Here is a 15,259-nt window from a genome sequence, read left to right on the forward strand (position 1 = left end):
AAAACAATCAATTTTCTTATGTCGACCCATAGCAAAATAATCTCTAATGCTGTTCTGATTTTCGCAAGCTACATCATCAAATATTATAATTGAATCAGGTAGCGCTTCGTGAGGACTCAAAATTTCACAATTGTGATTGTATTTATGAAAGGTTGTACCAGAAACCATGTTCATAACTTTCTCTAAAAATAAGTATTTTGCTTGATATAAAGATTTTGAATAAACATATAAGTTACAAAATCGTGGACCATCTGAATGTAACAATAAACTTATTACTAAGTTGGTTTTTCCACAATTTGATGGACCACAAACGATACAACGTATTGTGTTCGGCAGAAGGTTTCCGTGTCGTTTTGGTTCTTGTGATGAAGCAGGACAAATACAATCTAATTTTAGTGAGTCTTTTTGTTTCACAAATTTCATTTCTAGTTATTAGCATGTGCTTAAACTCGTCTGCAGTACTCAACGAATTTGAGCGAAATGAATTTAGGTTTAACGAATAAACACGTTTTATAATTTAACATGTAAAATCTTGTTGGTAAAACAGGAATCAGGAAAGCACAACAAAATAATGTTTGATGGTTAGAATGAATCATGTGTAAAAAGTGTGTTCGGTGTGTGATCTTTCCACGAGCTCGCGGGTGATTCTTATCAATTTTATAATGGAGTCAGGTGAGTGCATTCGACTAATGTTTTGTGTTTAGAATGAATCGAATTTTGTTTATTGGGAATTCTGGGACACAAAAGTGTCCCAGAATTCCCAATAAACATCTACTAACTAGGACTGATTTTATGCAAACGCTCGATGATTTAGCCATAGCTCAAATCTCTTTTGATCCAAAATCAAAACCGGATTACTCCAGTATGAAATCTTTTGACCAACTTTATTGTCATATTAAAGCTTGCGAAAATAAATACAACTGTAAGATTTCCAGGTGCGATCAAAAGTTTGAATTGTTGAATAAGAAATTACCCCCGCTTAATTTAATATCATTTGATGGTACCCCCACAAAATGGTCACTCTTTTATGAAAACTTTAAGAGTTTAATTCACGAAAATCCCCGCTTGACGGATGCGGAGAAGGTTCAGTATCTGGTAGGCAAACTAACAGGTAAAGCCCTAACAGTATGTTCCGGTATACCTCCCACGTCAGACAATTATTTGATTATTTGGAACGCGCTTTTGAAGAAATACCAAGATATCAGAGTCCAAGCGTCATTTTATATTGACCAAATGATTAATTTTAAGACTGGCCAATCGCTTGATACATTCTTGGAGCAATTTTGCTCGGCCGAATCTGCGTTACGCAGATTAAAAATCGATAACTTGTCCGATTATATTTTTACGCATATAGCACTCAATAAACTTGACAAAGAGACAGTAAGGTTATTTGAGCAAATGCATTCATGTGTTGAGATACCTACTTTTTCTCAGATAACGCAATTTGTCAATCATCAAAACAAGATACAAACGCTTCGTTCGTCTGCCTATACTATGAACAAAACGCTACCCTCGAACGCTAATAAAAATACTAACAAAAATAAAGCAACGCATAATTATTTCGCTAACACCGATCAGATAAATATCAAAACAGACATACGTAATTCTAATTCTAAAAACTCACTATCTTACAATTGTTTGATATGCAATTCTCAACCTTCACACGCATTGTATAAGTGTCAATATTTCTTGAATCAGACTCCAGTTTCCAGAAATAATTTAGTCACTAAGTACAATTTTTGTATTAATTGCCTCGGATTTCATAATATTGCAGTCTGTCGTTCTCAACGTAACTGTAATATTTGTCAGCAAAGACATCATTCATTGTTGCACATGCATGATACTCAAAGTGCTATCACACCGTCTAGTCACAAGGCGACGTCAGTGAGCTATCCGTCTCACTCGCACGCACCGTATTCAGCCCCTGTTGCCGATACGCTCACACAGTCGAATTCTATGCAGCAAGTACACGCAGACTCGAATACGCGCGCAAATTTAAATAATATTGCGCTGTCGGTTGTTACTTCGTCTCGTTGTAATGAGCTAGGTAATACCGTTGTTTTACCTACTGCTTCCGTTTATGTTTTTAATAAGAATAAGCGACATAATTTACGTCTATTTTTAGATTGTGGATCTATGAGCCACTTCATCACAAAATCTTGCTGTGATCGATTAAATTTAAAAATAACTCCCGCTTCCTCCTCGATTAAAGGTATCGGTCAGACCGAAAGTGTATCATACGGAGTCACTACTCTGAAATTCCATTCCCGTTTCGATCCTATGTGTTCGTATGATATAGTTGCGCGTGTTATTGACTCGATCACCGACCACCTACCCAACTATGAGTTAGATATTTCTAAATTAACTCACTTTAGTGACTTACCAATGGCTGACTATAATTACCACACGCCCGGCGAGGTGGATTGTTTAATTGGTAACGAGCTCTTCCCGTTTCTGTTAGGAAGTGACAAAGTGACTTCACCGCATTCTTCCGTAGTTGCGTTAGAAACTACTCTTGGATATGTAGCCATGGGTAAGGCTGCTGTTACGCGCATCAAGCCCTGTCGCAATGCTAATAATAAAACTTTCTTTTGTTTTACTGAACAAACCTCAACGCTAGAATCAATTACTCAACGCTTTTGGGAACTCGACAATGTCCCTCATAAAATTCATATGAGCCCTGACGATCAGGCCTGTGAAGAAATCTTCAAGTCAACTTATTCTCGAGATAGTACCGGTCGTTATACTGTGCATCTCCCGTTTAAACATAATCCTTCAGAATTAGGAAATTCTCATTTTATCGCTAAACGCCGTTTACTGAATTTAGAGAAAAAACTTGATAGTAATCCTGATTTACGTACAAATTACAACGACACTTTGCAAAGTTATATTGATAAAGGTTACTTATCTAAGGTTGAAAATGCATCGTCAGATGATAGCTCTTATTATATTCCGCACAGAGCTGTTTATCGCCCCGACAAACTCACTTCGAAAACTCGTATCGTTATTGACGCCAGTAGTAAAACTACTAGTGGAAAGTCCCTTAATGACCTTCTTTATACAGGTCCAAATTTACAGACAAGTATATTTGACCTTTTATTAAATTTACGCATGTTCTCTGTGGCCCTATCTGCAGACATTGAAAAGATGTATTTTCAATTGAAACTTACTCCCACTCATCACGTTTTTCAACGTATTTTATATCGATTCGATTCTAGATCTGATATCGATACATTCGAGTTCAATCGTGTATCTTTCGGTATATCAAGTTCCCCTTACCTTGCCATGAGAGTCATTCGCCAGCTAGCTGCCGATAGCCGCGATCAATTTCCTCTCGCCGCCACAGAAGCTGAAACTCACATGTACATGGATGATTTCATCACATCTATGGATGGCGTAGACGTCGCTCTAAAGGCCAAGTCCGAGTTGATCCAAATGTTTGCCTCTGGTGGTTTTAATCTCACGAAGTGGATTTCTAATAGTCCCGACCTCTTGGACAAGTCGTCCGCAATGCAAAGTGAAGACGTCATACAATTTGATACTAACGCTTCAACTCCACATAAGATAGTAGGAATGCAGTGGTTACCTACTACTGATCATTTTCAATTCTCAACGAACGCTGATATGCAAGAGTGCACCAAGCGCTTCATTCTCTCGATTACTGCGCGCTTGTTCGACCCATTAGGGCTACTAGGCCCGGTGGTCACATACATGAAACTGCTCGTTCAAGAATGCTGGATGGCTGGCCTTGATTGGGACGATCCAGTGCCTCCCGCGATCTTAAATAAATGGACACAGTTTCATAATGAACTTGCTTATCTAGAACAAATAAAAATTCCGCGACATGTCGGATTACGTTCTCCGCATGTCATTCTTCTAGGTTTCGCAGACGCAAGTGAAAGGTGCTATGGCGCTAATGTGTACATTCGCGTTAGTCAAGACTCATACTCACCCGGCTCTGTCCACTTGCTCGCTTCTAAGTCTCGCGTAGCTTCACTATCTAAAATGCCACTCGCACGACTAGAGCTGTGCGCCGCTCTTCTTCTCGCTAACCTTCTAGACGCCGTTAGACATACTCTTTCTCAGAGATGTCATATCAACGAAATATACTCGTTTTCAGATTCATCTGTGGCGCTTACGTGGATTCATTCTCCGCCGTATAAATTCCATACATTTGTGGCTAATAGAATTACTGAGATTAACTCAAAACTTCCCGCTAAGCATTGGTTTCATGTAAAAGGCATTGAAAATCCCGCAGATATTATATCTCGCCCTGTAACGCCTAAAGCTCTAGTCAACAATCAATTTTGGTTTAATGGTCCCGATTGGCTAAGCCTTAGTTGTTCGGATTGGCCATTGAAACCTTTTACGATTAATCCTAATGGTTGTTTAGGAAATTTAGAGACTAAAACAATAAGTTTAGTCGTTCAAAGTCCTGAAGATATTCAGACTTCTCATCCAATTGAAATTATGGCTGAAAGAATTTCAAACTGGTTGAAATTATTACGCTCGGTTGTTTATATGTTACGTTTTATACAAAAATTAAAATCTCAACAACCTATTTCTGTACAAGATTTAGAATTTTCTGAACTTTATATAATCCGCTTTGTTCAAAATAAGCATTTCTCTAAAGAAATTACCGCTTTGCGAAATGGGAAATTATCTGATAGTTCTCTACTCAAGTTAAACCCTTTCATCGACAAGGAAGGCCTTCTAAGAGTCGGTGGGAGATTATCAAACTCTGAACTCGATTTCGGTCAAAAGCATCCCATTTTATTACCTTCTAAAAATTTAATAACTCAATTGATTATTGATTATTATCACGTAACTAACCTTCATACAGGACCTTCACTATTACTCGCTCTTATAAGACAAAAGTTTTGGATACTATCCGCCAGAAACTTAATTCGTCAACGCGTACATAAATGCAATATTTGTTTCAAACTTAAACCGAAATTCACTTACCCTCGCATGGGAGATTTACCTACCTTTCGCATTTCAAAAGTTAAGTGTTTCGTTAACACTGCTGTAGATTATTTAGGCCCCTTTTTTATTACACATATTCGACGCCGTGGAATCAAAAGCCACAAGGCATATGTTTGTCTATTTGTGTGTCTCGCTACCAAGGCGTTACATTTAGAATTAGTTTCTGATCTCAGTTCAGAATTGTTTGTCGACGCTTTCAAACGCTTTATAAGTAGAAGAGGTCCGGTTTCTATGATCTATAGCGATGGCGGAACCAACTTTATCGGCGCTAAACGAAAACTTAGTGAAATTTATGATTTATTACAGTCCACAACTCACCAAAATTATATCAGTAATTATTTATTGACAAATAAAATTCAATTTAAACATAGCCCGCCGTACGGTCCTCATTTTAACGGTCTAAGTGAGGCTAATGTTAAGAGTGTTAAAACTCATATACTCAAAACTGTAGGCTCTCAGATCTTAACTTACGAAGAATTCACAACTGTCTTAGTTCAAATAGAGGGTTTGCTGAACAGTAGACCCCTTTGTGTGCTAGGTACTGAACCTGAAGCAACTGCTCTCACTCCAAATCATTTTTTAAATGTTACTCCTATAAAATTTCTTCCCGCTGAAAATTACCTTGAATCGCCTGATAATCGCTTATCACGTTATCAATTGTTATGTAAACTCACGCATGATTTCTGGCGTCGTTGGAGCCAGGAATATCTCACTTCCCTTCAACAAAGAGAAAAATGGACTAAGTCCTCAGAAAATATAAAACTGGGTACTGTAGTCATACTCAAAGACAATAATACGCATCCTCATTGTTGGCCCCTGGGAGTCATTACAGATGTTTACCCGGGTAAAGACAATATAGTTCGAACCGTCAAGGTTCGCACTTCTTCTGGGAGTTACATACGTCCAGTAATCCGGGTTTGCCCATTGCCTACTCAGTAAATATTATTTCCTAGATTTATATATTTTAGGTTGTAAGTTTTAATTTTTTTTGTTATTACTTACGTATCTACTAAAAAACTTGCAATTGTATTCATTCCTAGTTCCTGTATGTTGTTTCATGTAATATAGAGGAAACCTCTAGGCCGGCAGACTTGTCTTCGCCAATTATTTATTTTTTAATATATTTTTTATAAACGCAACACTACATACACGCACTCTTTCACGCACGCACTCAATCCTATTCCTGTCCCACTCTCACTCCTTTCAAAAATGTCAAAATAATTTAAAAAGAAAACGTTCTAATTCGTCTCCGCGCGCAACTGCACCGCTCTCTGCATCGGTTGTGAATATTCGCAAAATTCATCAAAGACGCTAAAACTTTATTAATTACGCACCCCGGGGTTAGTTTGTGAAGTGCAGTGATTTGTGTTTCCCAAAAACTACCCTTTGGATCGTGGAAGATACCGGCGCTGGACGAGAGCTCGAGTTACGGATCAAAGGTACTCCTTGTCCATATCCTTCCGCGACACCAGGCACCATTTGCCATAAATAAATATATGTGGCACCATTTGCCATAAATAAATATATTTGGCACCATTTGCCATAAATAAATATATTTGGCACCATTTGCCATAAATAAATATAGTAGGCACCATTTGCCATAAATAAATATATGTGGCATCATTTGCCATAAATAAATATATTTGGCACCATTTGCCATAAATAAATATATTTGGCACCATTTGCCATAAATAAATATGTTTGGCACCATTTGCCATAAATAAATATAGTAGGCACCATTTGCCATAAATAAATATATTAGGCACCATTTGCCATAAATAAATATATGAGGCACCATTTGCCATAAATACTCGTTAATATATTGGGCACCATTTGCCATTACCTAAAAATGTATATACTATATTGCGAATATAACATAAGACTAATCAGAATCGTCAGTATTAGACTCCTCTTGAAGCAACGCATCATGTGGCCTATTAAAACTTACCCAAGGACGAAGCTTATCAACCGCTACAACTGTAGTATACTTTTTATTCCCCTTTTTAGATAAAGGGGTATCCTCTACTTGGTAACGGTCGTGTTCGTAAATATTAGTGATCCTATAAGGCCCTTGAAATTTAGGTATTAATTTTTTGCTACTCCCGGTGGCTGGAATTTGCCGTTCAATCCTTACTAAATCCCCTACCTTATACTGCATGGGTTTACAGCGTGACTTGTCAAAATAGTTCTTCTGAGCTTCTTGATTTTCATTTACATGTTTTCTGATCGCGTCCCTTATTTCATGAATATCACGATTTTGGGATTTTGTGACTTCATCAAGTGCATTTATTAGCTTACTGTCACCAAGCCCTCGTGGGCGTAACCCAAATAGAGCTTCAGCTGGTGTACAATTTATGCCCTTATTTAGGGTATTATTTATACCCCATTGAACGTCAGGGAGATGTTCATCCCACTTGTTCTCGGCAGAGCCAACTCCCTTAGCAGTCAAAGAGTCTAATATAACCCTATTGTACCGTTCTACTTGCCCATTAGCCCTTGGGGTGGCAACAGCATTAAGAATATGTTTTATGCCCTTTTCAGATATAAAAGTCTTAAAACTCTGACTAGTAAAAGAAGAACCTCTATCAGAGATGACTCGTCTTGGTACCCCAAAAATACTAAAATATTCTTTTAAAACTTTGATTGAGGTGCCGGATTTTGTATTGCGAACCGCTTTCAAATATAAAAACCGGGTAAAAGCGTCAATCACCACTAAAATATACATATTGCCCTTACTGGAGCGAACAAATGGCCCTACATGGTCAAAATGTAGGGTATCGAATGGTTTTTGAACTTTTTCTATTGGGTGTAAAAATCCTTGTCGCTTACCGCCTGCTGTTTTTGAGTATGCGCACTCTAAGCAGGAGGAAACATACTTCTTAACAAACTGACGCATTTTAGGGAACCAATAACTAGCCTTTATTTTCTCTAAAGTTTTATCCAACGCAAAGTGGCCAATATCGTCATGGTTTCCCTTAACGACTTGCCATCTGACACCTTGAGGCACAACCCATCTATCGCCATCCGGCGTAATACGAAACAGTTTGCCATTGCTTATTTTATAATTAGATTTTATGTCTGACACATTTTCAAGATCAGGGTCTTTAAGTATACTAATAATACGTTGAATTTCTGAGTCAGCACTCTGAACTGTTACAAGCCAGTCAGTATCTGTACTGATTATTAACATATTACTCTCAAGTTTATTTAAAGGGATAGATGGATTGCGACTCAATGCGTCCACATGACTCATTGAGTTTCCCGCTCTATAATGAATATCAAAATCGTACTCCTGCATCTGTGTCCACCATCTGGCTACTCTGGGTAACATGTCTCGTTTTGAGAATGTAAGTCTTAATGAATTGCAATCAGTTATAATTTTGAAATGAATGCCAAATAAATAAATGCGAAACTTTTGGAGCGATGCTACAACTGCCAATATCTCAAGGTCATAAGAACAGTATTTTTGCTCTTCCGGAGAAGTCTGCCTACTGTAATAGGCCACAGGTTGAAGGAGCCCATTATTATTCTTTTGAAGGAGTATACCAGCCACACCTATTTTACATGCATCAGTGTGGAGCTCAGTTTCAGCGGAAGGACAATACAGAGCCAAAATAGGTTTGCTGGTTAGTGCAGATTTTAAAGAATCAAAAGAAGTTTGTTGATCTGAACCCCAAATCCAGATAGAGTCTTTTTTGAGTAATTGGGTTAACGGTTTCGCAATTATCGAGAAACCTTGGACAAACCTTCGAAAAAAGCTAGCTAGGCCGAGGAACTGGCGTACGGCATGCTGATTTGATGGAACTGGAAATTCTTTTACTGCTTGAATTTTTGAAGATCCTGGTCTGATACCGTCCTTTGAAACTTCAAAACCAAGATAGTCTACACTGTTACCAAAAAATAAACACTTACTAAGTTTAAGTGTAAGACCAGCATTGTACAATAATTTTAGTACGTTTTCTAGTCGGTTCATCCCATTTAAAACATCATGGGACGGGATGATTATATCGTCTAGATAAGCTAGAGCCTCGCGATGCCGAAGGGTTCCAAGGACCTGATGCATCATGCGTTGGAAAGTAGCAGGGGCATTTGCCAATCCAAAAGGCATTCGGTTAAATTCGAAATGCCCTTCGGGAGTGACAAATGCGGTTTTATTTTTATCTTGTTCTTGTACTGGAATCTGATAGTAACCAGATGCCAAGTCCAAGGTGGTAAAACAGGTATGACCAGCTAGAGCATCTAATTGGTCATCAATAAGCGGCATAGGATAATTTTCACGGGAAGTCTTTTTATTTAATGCTCTATAGTCTATGCATAATCTATAATCACCGGTTTTCTTTTTGACTAATATTACAGGACTTGCGTAGGGGGACGTAGAAGGTCTAATAATATCGTTATTAAGAAGTTCATTAACTAAGTCTCTCATAATTTCTTTCTCCTTTATAGCTAACGATAAGGACGATAAACAACAGGACTGTTATCGAGTAGATTAATTTTCATTTCTGTAACATTACAATTACCCAATTCTGACGTATTAAATGCGAAACATTTGCGGTATCGATTAAGCAATGTTAACAATTGAGTAACTTCGTTTGGAGTCAAATCTTTTCCTACCTTCAAATCGGTTTCACGTATAGGATTAAAAGGAGGATCCCGTGAAATAACTTGCATTACACGATGTGAACTATCCTCATGAGCGACTCTACCACGAGCAATCAAATGGTCTTTACTAATTTGAACTGGTTTAGCTGATAAGGAATTTATAGCGATTTTGCCTCTTCCATTATTAAACTTATAGAGGCCAGAGAGTACACTATAATGACAATCAGATTTGGTACACAAGTAACCTTCTATAAACAGATCACCCTCAAAGATGGGTTTAGTGATTACATCTATAATACTAATAGCAGATACTGCGATGTCATCTTGGCAATAAATATTAAATTTGATTTTATTCATTTTTTTATTCAGTTCGGAAAATTTTAAATATTCGTTTGTCTTTTCCATAAATATATGCGGTTGTTCAGTAATAGTTTGACCTACTAATAAAGGAATGTTCATAACATCGTCAGGAACTACGAGCAATTCTACGTCAGCTTTTACGTTGTCCAAAGTGACACATACCGAAATTTTACCTACGGGTATCACAACGGAGTTTCCAAAACCTCTTAGAGATGGAAGATCGCCAGTAATTATGCTAATACTTCCTAATTTTGAAATTTGTGATAGAGCTATCATCGAACACTCACTACCCAAATCAATAAACGATTTAAAGGGAACATCATTGACTAGTACAGTTTTAGAAAATTTATCACCTGGGTTATCGTTATTGATTACTCGGTTTACCAATTTTTCTTTCGTCACGATTTTAGCATAACAATTTTCTGTGACATGGCCAAATCTAGAACACTTAGTGCATTTCTTTACTGGTTGTGTACACTGACTAACTATATGACCCTCTTGCCTACAATTTAAACAGCGAATTGGCTTATCTTTTCCGTTCTGAGGCGGCTGAGTTTGAGGATCTGTACCTTGTTTGGAATTTTGGAACTTTAACTTCTTATCCATGTGTTGTTTTGTATTTCGAGTATTCCTTAAGTAAGTGAGTAATAAATCCAGATCCTGATACTGAGCCGCCTCCGCACCTAATCTAACTGATCTGTCATCGATTCCATGAAGCACACATTCCACTGCCCGCTTCCCGGTGATACCGCAACGGTTAATTAATGAAATTTTATCGTAAAAATACTCTTCAAGCGAGTCACCAAAACGGGCACGCTTGGCGAGCATATCGCTCAACATCTGGCCATAGTTTTCATCAGACGGAAATGCAGCCAAAAGTTTTGCTTGCCATTCTTGCCAAGTATAAAGGACGGTTTGAAGACCTTCGTATCACCTTTTTGCTCTACCTTGTAACTTTGGTAGGGCAAAGTGAACAATTTGTTTTTCGGTCCAACTATAAATGGCTGCACATTCATTGACTTTATGCAGCCACATCGACATTGTCTGCTCCTTTTTAGCAGGGTCAAATTCTGGGACAGTGTTGCTAAGAGAGGATGAACTGATCCTATCTGGATTGGGTGCGATTGATCTTAACGCTTGAATAAGTAAATTAAATGGTTTACTGGTTTGGTTAGACCCGAATGTATCAAAATTTAATTCATCACTGCTCTGTTGAGTAGTGATGTTACCTGTTAGTCTATACATACATACATACATACATAAAATCACGCCTCTTTCCCGGAGGGGTAGGCAGAGACTACCTCTTTCCACTTGCCACGATCTCTGCATACTTCTTTCGCTTCGTCCACATTCATAACTCTCTTCATACAAGCTCGGCGGTTTCGGGTACTTTTGACCTGACCCTTTACCAGGACGTCCTTAATTTGATCAAGATACGTTCGTCTAGGTCTTCCCACTCCGACCTTTCCCTCCACACTCTCCTTGTATATCTGCTTAGTCAACCTGCTTTCATTCATCCTCTCCACATGACCGAACCATCTTAACATACCCTTTTCTATTCCTGTAACTACATCTTCTTTCACATCACAACATTCCCTTATCACGCTGTTCCTTATCCTGTCACTCAATTTCACACCCATCATACTCCTTAACGCTCTCATTTCCACTGCATTTATTCTGCTTTCATGCTTCTTTTGCCATACCCAACTTTCACTCCCATACATTAATGTCGGGACCAACACGCCCCTGTGCACAGCCAGTCGAGCCTTTTTGGATAGTTTCTGACTGCTCATAAAGGCATGCAAAGCTCCATTCACCATGTTCCCCGCGTTCACTCTCCTTTCAATATCACTATCATACTTGCCATCTGATGTAAACTTTGATCCTAGATATACAAACTCTTTCACTTGCTCCACTTTTTCTCCTCCAATCAAAATATTACATGCTGTCATTTCTTTCTCCATTTCAAAAACCAGTGTTTTAGTTTTACTTACGTTCACTTTCATTCCTTTCTCTTTTAAAGCTTCATGCATACAGTTTACCATCTCCTGTAACTCCTCCTCTGATGACGCCAGTATAACCTGATCGTCGGCATAGAGCAGACATTTGACGAGTAACTCATTCATCCTTAATCCACTTTTAGACTCTTTCAAATCTGTCAAACAGCTATCCATAAATAGGTTGAACAGCCACGGTGACGCAACACATCCTTGCCTAACGCCTTTCTCAATCTTAAACCACTCAGTGTGCGCTCCGTTTATCCTGACACAAGCACTCGAATCCTCATATAAGGATTTCAGTGCTCGTATTAAGAGACTGCTCACCCCATGCATAGAAAGTGCTGACCACAATTCATTCCTCTCAACTCTGTCATAGGCCTTTTCCAGATCTACGAATGTGCAATAGACTTTTTGACTCTTGGCCAAAAACTTTTCGGCTATGCACCGCAAGGAAAAGACCTGATCAGTACATCCCATTCCCTTTCGAAATCCCGCTTGAGCATCCCATATTTTGTCATCAGTTTCATTCCTGACTCTATTAATCAATACCTTAGCATACAATTTGCCGACGACGCTAAGCAGGCTTATACCACGATAATTTTTGCAGTCCAGCTGTGACCCTTTTCCTTTGTAAAGTGGCACGATAACAGCCTTACACCAATCTTTTGGTACTCGGCCGCTTCTCCAACACAAATTGAAAAGGCAGTACAACTGACTAGCTACTACGCCTTTTCCTGCTTTAAGCATCTCGACCGACACTCTATCACACCCAGCAGCCTTTCCCGCTTTCATACTCTTAAGTGCTTCCACAATTTCGAACATTTCAATTTCGCCTTCCATCTCATTCTCTTTTTCTTCGCTATAGCAGAAATCTTTCTTATTTTCTTCCTTTTTTTCAAATAAACTTTCAAAATAGTCCTTCCATATCTTTAGTACACATTCTTCTCCTTTCACAACGCTACCATCCTGGCATCTGATCCTAGTCAGCTCTCTGGTTATAGTATTTCCTCGGGCTGACCTTACGGATTTCCAGAATACTTTCAGATTTGACTGAAAGTCTTCTGATAGCCTTTTATCAAAATCCTCTTTATACTCTTCTTTCTTTCTAATCACAGCTTTCTTAACCAAATCTTTCATTTTCTTATATTCCTTACGTGCTTCATTCACATCTTCATCAATAACCTCTTGCATTCTTAAGTTAGCTTTTGCTGCTAACAAATCCTATGATGAGACGTATTGCCACCTTCATCCCATAAACCGGTCCGCTCTCGCAGTCTACCCCGTGCACCATCCTGTGAGCATCCGGATTTGGTTCTGGAACCATGCGACAGTCCGCGATGATGATCGTGATGCCGCGAGCGACTGCGTGATCGCAGTCTGCTTCGAGAACGGTGGCTGCGAGTAGCACGATTACACGACCCTTGTCGGCGTGACAGACTCCTTCTGCAACACTTGCGGCGGGATGGGCTTCGTGAACGCCATCTCGATTGGCGTTGTCTCGAAGACCTTGAACGGCTGCGAGTTTCCCTGGAACGCCGCCGTTCTGGTGTAGGGCTGCGCAACCGGCGTCGGCTCGTTGTAGGCAAGTCATGTACCTACACGCTTTGCAGGATGAGTGCCCATAAGGATAGGCGAGGGCGGCGCACATACGACTTCAGATGCTTTTTCCATATCGATGCAACTGAAATGCCAAAATAGCCGCACAGTATTCCAAGGTATACATAAATATTATGAGAAATAAGAAATTAAAAACATATATGTTTATATCACGAACAATGACAAGTATAGTGAGCTTCGAATCCCACTTCTGAATTGTAAAATAAATAAAAGACTTGGTAAGGTTATATAAGTATAACTACATAAACACTGAATTGTAAATAATAAGATGTTTTGTAATAATCATATTTAATTGTATATATAACAAATTATCAACATCTACACAAGTCTACACAAGATATAATTAAATAAGCTATTAGTTCATAGGTATAGCTCAGCAATATTTTATTTACATTTTATTTACATAAAAATATAACATTACACTCAATAAGTATCTACTTACAAGATATTCTCGCTTCGACGATTGGAGACAGACCGATCGCTGTCGTCGTGTAGTCTTCCCAAACTCCATTGTGTAGGAGTTGGAGCGAACGGTCAGGGTTTTTGACCCTCTTCGTTGGCTTCTTCGCTGCCTACAGCTGTAGGCAGGTCAATGGAGCGGCCGTGGCGGCCTGGATCCTCTTCTTCTTCTGTCTTCTGGGAGTTCCCATCGGCGGCGGCGTCATCACTGGGCGACGACGTCTGCCGCAAGGCAGCGAGGTGAGGGCTTCACGCGACGGTCCGGAGGGCGGGCGTGGAGTGGCGCGATGCCGCGCAGGTGTTCGTGTGCTGATGCGTCCGCCCTCTCGAACATCTTCGTGGCCAGCTTGGCCACAAAGTCGTCAAGGCCCTCCCACTTCAGGTCCCTGAGGATCGTCGAGTTCCTCACGTACCGCGGGGCGCCGACGACTGCTCTGAGACTGAGGTTCTCTTGCGCTCTGAGTCTTCTTCTGTTGGTCTCAGAGCAGTAGGCGTACCACGCCGGGGCCGCGTACGTGAGGCGGGATCTAATGTATGTTCGGTAGACCCCGAGCTTCGTCCTCAGGGGGAGGCTGGAGGAGAGGACTCCGTGGAGCTTCCCTCTCGTTGCCTTGGTGTTCGCGACGACGTTTCCCACGTGCTTCTTAAACGTGAGACGCCGGTCAATGGTAACTCCCAGGTATTTGACGTGTGGCCGCCACGGCACCGGTTCGCCGAGCAGTCGCAGTGGAGGCGGGTGGGGTCTTGTCCCCGTCATGATTGCTTGGGTCTTGCCGACGTTCACCGAGAGCCTCCATTTGGAGAGCCAGCCCGGCAGAGCCTCAAGTGTGGGCTGCAGCCTCTTGGCGGCGTACAGCGGGCGCATGGACGACGCGTAGTACGCCGCATCGTCAGCGTACAGCGCTAGCTCCACCTGGCCGACGGCAGGGATGTCGTCGGTGAACGCGGCGTAGCAGGCCGGGGACAGACAGCTTCCTTGTGGAACCCCCGCGCGCACAGGGCGCACGGAGGAGACGGCGTCTTCTACTGCGACATGGACTCGGCGATCCGTGAGGAAGGAGGCCAAGACCCTGACCATTCTTGGTGGCACTTGGGCCTCCGACAGCTTGTACAGCAGCCCCTCGTGCCATACCCTGTCGAAGGCCATTTCCATATCCAGGAATACGGCAGCCACGTATTCCTTTTTATTGTGGCTCTCGGACATCTTGTGGAGCAGTCTTGCGACCTGGAGCGTC

Source organism: Amyelois transitella, chromosome W (assembly GCF_032362555.1).
Source record: "Amyelois transitella isolate CPQ chromosome W, ilAmyTran1.1, whole genome shotgun sequence".
NCBI classification, from domain to species: domain Eukaryota; kingdom Metazoa; phylum Arthropoda; class Insecta; order Lepidoptera; family Pyralidae; genus Amyelois; species Amyelois transitella.